We start from the raw sequence: 7,908 nt of genomic DNA on the forward strand, positions 1-7,908 counted from the left end.
AAAATATAAAAATATCATGTCAGTTTGAGAACAATAGTTTACAAAATTCATAAATGTAACTGTAGCCACGAAGAAAAAGAGCCAGGCCACTGCTACTGGTGGGGGGCCTCCACTTGAGTGACTCACACCAGCAGAGCAGCTGGCACTGAGCGTCAATCGAGGACGGCCTCAGGTGGAAAGAATAGAAGGGGGGATATTGTTAGAGATCATCCCCCCAGGTGCCCGGGAGAAATATGTAGAAGGTACTGTCCACTTCTTTCTCTCTAGGTGTCCATCCCTTAATACTGATGTCTGATAACTGTTGGTATGCCTGTCTCTGCAGTGAGAGGGGATGTAATATTTCTCGCTGATCCCACAGTCACATCAGTGCATATCACTCTTGACCCATGTGTAAGTATGTAATGTTCTTTTAAATAAAGGATATAGTACCATGCAATTTTCTGTTTCTTCAACAACTTTAGGGTTCCTCATTTTGCAGTTTGATGGCATCTAGGTACATCTAGTACATCTAGGGCTATTGATGAAGAAACGGTGTCAACAGACACGGACATGCCAGAGGTATGACCACATATGAAATGCTTTGCATGCGTTTGCAGTCTGAAGAATGAAATTTTTATTAACAATATACTTTTCTGCAGGATTTAATCAGACCACGGTCCCTTTCAGCAAGGAGCGAATTGAGTAACTACTTATTACTAACAAAATGCTAAACTTCTTTGTGACCCATTATCTTTTGTTACAGGATATACGTGCTATTTATAAAAGGAGGCCGCTCCTATTTTATCTGTTGAAAGGGAAAAGCTAGACATAGAATACAAAAGACTTCTGATAAAGAAAACAAAGTTGCAGATCAATAATCTGCAACTTTGTGAGGATGCTTTAAAGATCCTGGAGTCATGGACAGAGCCTGGCCATTTTGCCTCAGCATTAGAAATGAGGCAATTCCCATCAGAGATCATCTAAACACAGAGAGTGGATTCAGTTATACAGCACACTTTGCCTGTCAGAGCATTCATTGTTCTGTATAAAATGTTAAATCCTATTCAGTGCTAAATCCCTTCACCTGATATTGTATAGAGTTTCTCCAAACCTACACAGGTTTCCGTTCACGTAGTCTGCCTCCATTGGGCATCGCACCCGAGCACTTCTTGGACAGCGCTTCTGGCGGCCTACCATGCTGCAGGACATCCATGGTTACGTCACGGCCTGCCTGGTGTGTGCATGTAATAATAATCCCTTCCGTGCTCCAGCAAGCCTATTGCAACCTCTTGCTGTTCCCTGATGCCCCTGGTCTCATATATCCTAGGATTTTGTTACAGGCCTTCCCCCGTCCCACAGGGGTACTCACAATAGTGGAGAGCTACTCTAAGGCTGTGCATTTTGTTCCTGTTCCCAAGCTGCCTTCGGCTAAGGAGACGGGTCAGTTATTAGTGAACCACGTCTTTAGGCTGCATGGTCTACCGTCTGACATTGTCTTTGACAGGGGTCCACAGTTTGTTTCCAGGTTCTGGAGGGAACTCTGTAGGCTGATTGGTGCCACTGTCCTTTGGATTCCACCCACAGTCCAATAGACAGATGGAGAGAGCCAACCAGGACCAGACGTGCTGGACCAGATGCTACACTGTATGGCCTCACACTCACCTGAATATTAATTAATTGATACTTTATTGATCCCCTGTAGGGAAATTATCTTTACGCCTCCCTCAACTTGCTCTTTGTGGAGTAAGTTGACCGCTGCCACCCGTAGAGCTGGGGGTTAAGGGTCTTGCTCAAGGAGCCGCAGACGTACTGAGGCTGGGTTCGAACCTGAGTTTGATTTTGTCACAGTACACTACACTACACTGGTCCCGGGAACCGGCAGGACCGGTTACCATATGCCCTCCCCTACTAGCTGATGGACACTAGGAGGTGGGTCCATACTTGCTTCTTTTCTTTAAGAAATTTATTTATTTTTTTGCTTCACATGCAGCACATAAGTCATACACGTCACTGGTGTCGTGAGCTGTAAATGATGGGTAATTGAACTTTTTAAAAATAATGCCATAAGTCTTGCTCAAGGAGCTGCAGATGTGCTGAGGCTGGGTTCAAACCTGTGACCTTCTGATTACAAGGACACAGGCTTAGCACACTGAGCTGCATGCTGCCCCATTCCACATGCTGCCCCAATAGTGGAGTGGTTTCCTTTCTTGGATGTAATACGGCCATAATTATCTGCCTGTATCCTCTGCGGGGATGTCCCCATTTCAGTGTTGTGTTGGTCATCAACCTCCCTTATTTCCAACAGTGGAGTAAGAGGTCCTGGTCCCGTCTGTCCACCACTTTCTTCGTCATTGTCAACGGACCTGGAATGTGGCCAGGTCTTTCCTGCTATGTGTCCGTAAACGCATGGAGAAATACTCCAACTGCCGGCCTCCCACTCTCCATGTGGGACAGAAGGTGTGGTTGGATACTAGGAACCTTCCTCTATGGGTTCCTCTATGAGTTCCCATCATCGAGGTGATAAGTCCCTTGGCAGTTCGTCTTTGTCTTCTGGTGGCCGTGTGGCGAGTCCCTCCTACATTCCATGTTTCCATACTGAAACCCCATGTAGTCAGTCCCCTGGGTTCTCCTGCGTTGCCTCCTCCTCCTCCCAGGTTGGTCGACGGACGTGAGGTGCATCTGCAAAGCCACCGGCATTGTGGATGACCCCACACACCCATCCCACACCCTCTTCTCTCTCCTTCCATCTGGTAAAAGGTTCCGTAGCACACAAACCTTCGCTGCCAGGATGGCAAAGAATTTTTTCCCTCAGGCCATTAGACTGAATCAGAAGTGAATCATGAACTGTATTTCATGCCATTTATTATATACTACATACTCTGTCCTGCTGCTAGTATTGTTTGCACTTTATTTACTATTTATTGGTGTCTTGCTGCTAAAATACAGTATGTGTAATAATACACTATCTGCAACAATGCTATTTTTTCAAATATCTAAACCAGTAGTTACTACCGTCGACTGCACTATATTTTGTTTTCCCCTGTAAAAATTACACTTCTCTAGTCTAATTTTCGTACTTTCACTTTCATTATGTGTAATTTTTATTTTTCAAAAAAATAACTTTTAAAGAATGTTATATAATTTATTTTGCTTTATTTTATATGTATATAACTTAGACTGTTTCACATTTCTGTTTCACATTTGAAGACTCAAAGCACTCAGCACTTTTTTTATAGTAGTGCATGCATTAAAACCTTGTTTTCAGGATACCAGTGTTGCTTTTCATAACAGAAGAATACATATTGTGATTCTCTCAACAGGCTAGGAAAAGAAGCAGAAAACCAGAAAAGTCTTCTCCTAAAACAATAGGTATTGCTATCGTCCATTATTCAAAACCCTCTGAAGAAAATGCAGACGGAACTCGTGAGCACATTGACCAGACAATATTCTGAAGGTGAAAATGATGCAGCCAGACCTGCTCTCACAGGCACACACCATTCTGGATATTTGCATGAGGAGTTTAGTTCACCTCATTCACTTACTGTCCATGGGCATCTAGTGAACTCTGACATACAAATTGGAAGAACTTCTAAAGCCAGTTAAGATGACCTGGGCTCCAATCTTCCATGGAATTCCAGGGTGCTAAAAGGTAGTAAATCACATAAGGAAAAATTAAGGCCATTAAAAAGTATTAAAAGGTATTACGAGGTATTAAATTTTAGATTTTTTTAAACTAGGAATTGTCCATTTGTGTTTTAAAGGTTATCTGCTAAATTTCTTGCAAAATATTTTAAATGTCCTTAATTCATAGATGGTCTCTGTGATGCTGACGTCATATTTGGTGATGGAGCAAAGCCTTAAACAGTTAGCGCACTGAACTACATCTTGGATGCTTACACTCAGAAAAGCGGGGTGCCTTCGACTTGGGCTTAGGTCTGTCTGCAGCTGACATGATGTGGAGCAAAATCTGCAGGCGGCTGCAGGGGTGGAGTATAAACACGAGGCTGAAGTTGGCTCCTTATTCGCAGCTCCTTTTCCGGATTTTCCGGTCCATCTTAAATGCTTCACAGCCCAATACAATGATGCGATTGTGCCTGTAGGGGGACCGTTTTAGTACCTTAAACCTCTCTGTGCCAGGCTAATATCAATTTCGCGGTACAGGTCACGTACCTCATTATATAGAAAAGGTGACATTGTCCTGGCCCAGACTTATTTAATGTTCTAAAAATCAGATGGAAACAAGGCATGTCATACTATAGTGCACAAAGGTGTGAATGAGAAGCCAGGGGCCGGTTGCACAAAACACTTTCAGTAAAGATGTTCCTAAAAGTCCGAGTTAAGGTCTCTTTAAAATAAAGTCGGTTGCACAAAACACCCTTAAGTCTCCTCCTTAAGGTTTCCTTATAATTTTCTAAGTATTTAAGTTTTTCTCCTTGTCTTGCTCTTATACTTAAGGAATCCCTTAATGGTTGCACAAAAGTCCTTAGCAACCATACTAAGGGAAAAAAAATAAGGTACCTCTAACCGTTCCTTAACTGCAACATGGCCAAAGTTCTGAGAACAAATAACAAAAATGAACGCATCCCAAAAAGAGTGACCGGGAGAACCCCTTAGATACGCTTAATGATGAGCAATTGACTTTGCTTTATAAATTTGTCCGACCGTCTGCAGTTGGATCAACCCCCCCCAAACTGAAGCTGTGCTCCCCCGGCTGCGTTGCAGTTAATGTTTGCTTTGCGGGTTTATTCTATGGGCTCCTTCCAGGCTGTAATAAGGGATGTATTTCCTGTCCACAAGTCAACAGTGTGCTGCGTCATTCAAGTCCGCTACCATCGCTGCCTCATTCGAAACTTTGAAACCTTAAATATCACATTTTGTATAGAATTAATTCTAATAATCAATAATTTATTTTCTAGCACATTAGGTTGCAGTCTATACGTGAGTGTCATAGAACGTTAAGCCTGTTTCACGTTCAGCCTATTTTACTAACTAACCATAGCCCATGTTACCCACCCTTACAGTCTACATTATATCAATACCTTAAATACTTTGTGTAATAAGAACTTGTTTAAAGAAAATGAGCAACTTATGTACAGAGATCCATTTCACTGTCAGCAACACAGACTAATGTTAACAGTTCCCTCAAGTAATGTTAGTCATTTAACCTATCTGAAGTTGTAAGTTAAGGTCAACTGGTAAGAGTTATCCTACCAGCTTTGTCACATTCTCTCCTGTAATTAGTGATCTCTTCTTTGGCCAGAAGAGATACGTTGTATTTTTTTGGACCTCTTGGATGGACCTTTTCACTATCCATCCATTTTCCAAACCGCTTATCCTACTGGGTCGCAGGGGGTCCGGAGCCTGGGCAATGGGCATGAGGCAGGGAACAACCCAGGATGGGGAACCAGCCCATCGCAGGACACACTCACACACCATTCACTCACACATGCAGGCAATTTAGCAAGTCCAATTAGCCTCAGCATGTTTTTGGACTGTGGGGGGAAACCGGAGTACCCGGAGGAAACCCCACAATGACATGGGGAGAACATGCAAACTCCACACACATGTAACCCAGGCGGAGACTCAAACCCGGGTCCCAGAGGTGTGAGACAGCAGTGCTAACCACTGCACCACCATAACACGCCACCCACCTTTTCACTAGACTTTTTGAATTAATTTTCATTGCAATTTCCTCCCACATTTGTTGTTTTATGTTTTTTGTGGATCAAATTTACTTTTCAGTATGTTCTTTGTTTTATTGTATTCCTCCAATAACAGGTATCACAAGCAGTTGCGAGTGCAAGCATGTCTCCATGGAAATGGGACAATTTTAATGGGGTAAAACGTCTTTCAATGTTGTAAATCCCTTAATGATTTTCCTTAACTAAGGAAATCTTTTAAGGGGTTCTCTGGAACACCCTTAAATAAATCCCTTAGCTAAGGAGATATTAAACCTTAAGCGTCATACTTAAGGGGGAAATTTAAGGTTTTTTGTGCAACCGGCCCCTGGTTTCCAGATTTCATTTGAGTATTCAGTTGTACCATATATGGTTTTTATAACATTACTATTCATGACAGTGAAGTTAACTAAACTTTGAAGCATATTGCTTACATGACTCAAACAGGTTAAGTTACAATTTAAAAATATACTTAAACTGCAAGTATCTGAAACACTGTATGCTTTATTCCAGTAATGTGAGTAGTTCTAATTCATTACATCCACTCCCTATACACAGAAAAAGATATTTGGGTCGTTTTTTCAACACAAAACAATATATATAATTTTACAAAAAATAACTGTCATTTTTTACAGTAATTTCTTTTTTAAAAAAGCTGCCTGCAAAACTGTAAAATTACAGATATTATCCCTGAATTAAACCAACTTTCATTTTGCGCATAACTCCAGTAATGAAAAATTACATCTATTTCACATTTTTAAAAGGAAAAATTCTGTTTAATTTATAGTGTATGTTTCCCACTTTCTTAGATTACGTACAAATTTATGCAAAATCAAACAATTAACTGTAAAATCAAGGTTCAAAAGAAATTATATAAGGACATTTTAAAATAAATGAACAACAGTCTGGATAATTGTTGCAAAATGTACAATCTATATCAATGTGTCACGATCCGTGTTGAACGGGTGATCGTTCGGGCAGGCGAGCAGGCAAGAAGCAGGCAAGGCAAGCGGAACACGGGAAAAACGGGGATTTATTCTGGATCGGGACGGGCAAGACGGAACACTGGTACTGACGCTCACAAACATCAATGACGGACAAGGAACGAAGGCAAGACATGGACTGAAATAGACAGGACTGGGCGAAAATAATCAGACACAGCTGGGCTAGATCGGGGAAGCACACGTGGATAATCAGGGCGTGGCACACACGAGGATCGGACGAACCGGGCATGACACAATGTTTTTTTTTTTTAATCTAGAAAAATTAATTTTACTGGGTAAATTTTATGGATAAGATTAAGTGATACTTCATTTACTTCATTTGCAATTAAATAACGATCAGGAATACGCAAAACGTTTTTCCATTCAATATTATCTACTAATCTGTTCCAGTCTGATATTACAGTACATATAGAACGGCACTGTGACCACATAATTTTGAAATACAGATTTAACAGATTTATTAGTTTTAAAAGGATAGGATGAGAAACAAATCTTACCAACAGAAGGGTGTACTGGAGTAAGGGGTGGAAGTTGTGTGTTATTTAATTGTGGCTGCAGTTTACATAATGCACATATCCCTGACGGAATAGCACCAAACCCAGATACCATGCGGATGTGGGCCACTTCTGGCAAATGTGTGGCACTGCTGGCCCGGTTCCGGCATCGGCAAACGGATGTATGACAAATGTGGCCCACTTGTGGTTAGACAAATGTGGCCCACATGTCACAAAACAGACATGGGCCACATGTTAAATACTTTATTAAAAAATAGTAGCGAGAAATGTTAACTCAAAAACATATATTCAGGTAAAATTAATACAGTATGACTCACTATAAACACGCAAAAGTTCAATTTTGGGTTAACTAAAGTTAACAGGTTTTGATCGCTATTCCCATAATGTTTATGAGTTGGTAGGACTGTTGGGGTTTACTGTGCACAATGGAACATATTAGTTCATTATAATGCTGCATAAATGTTTAATAACGCATTTAAATTATGTAATGTCCTCTGTCTCTGTCCAAATAGCATATGCATTACATCTAGAAAACATTTCTTTTTCCATAAGCACAAGTGCACAGTGCCTGCAGTGGCACACATTTGCCAGAAGCGGGCCACATCCGCATGCTATATTGGAAGTAATTATTGTATTCCTTCCCAGCCACCAGATGGCGAACTGTCTCAGTTAGGGTCCCTGAATGAACCGCTTTTTTGCCAAACAAAAGCCCGCGTAAATTTCCGGGCGTCC

Source organism: Brienomyrus brachyistius, unplaced genomic scaffold, assembly GCF_023856365.1.
Source record: "Brienomyrus brachyistius isolate T26 unplaced genomic scaffold, BBRACH_0.4 scaffold32, whole genome shotgun sequence".
Classification (NCBI taxonomy): domain Eukaryota; kingdom Metazoa; phylum Chordata; class Actinopteri; order Osteoglossiformes; family Mormyridae; genus Brienomyrus; species Brienomyrus brachyistius.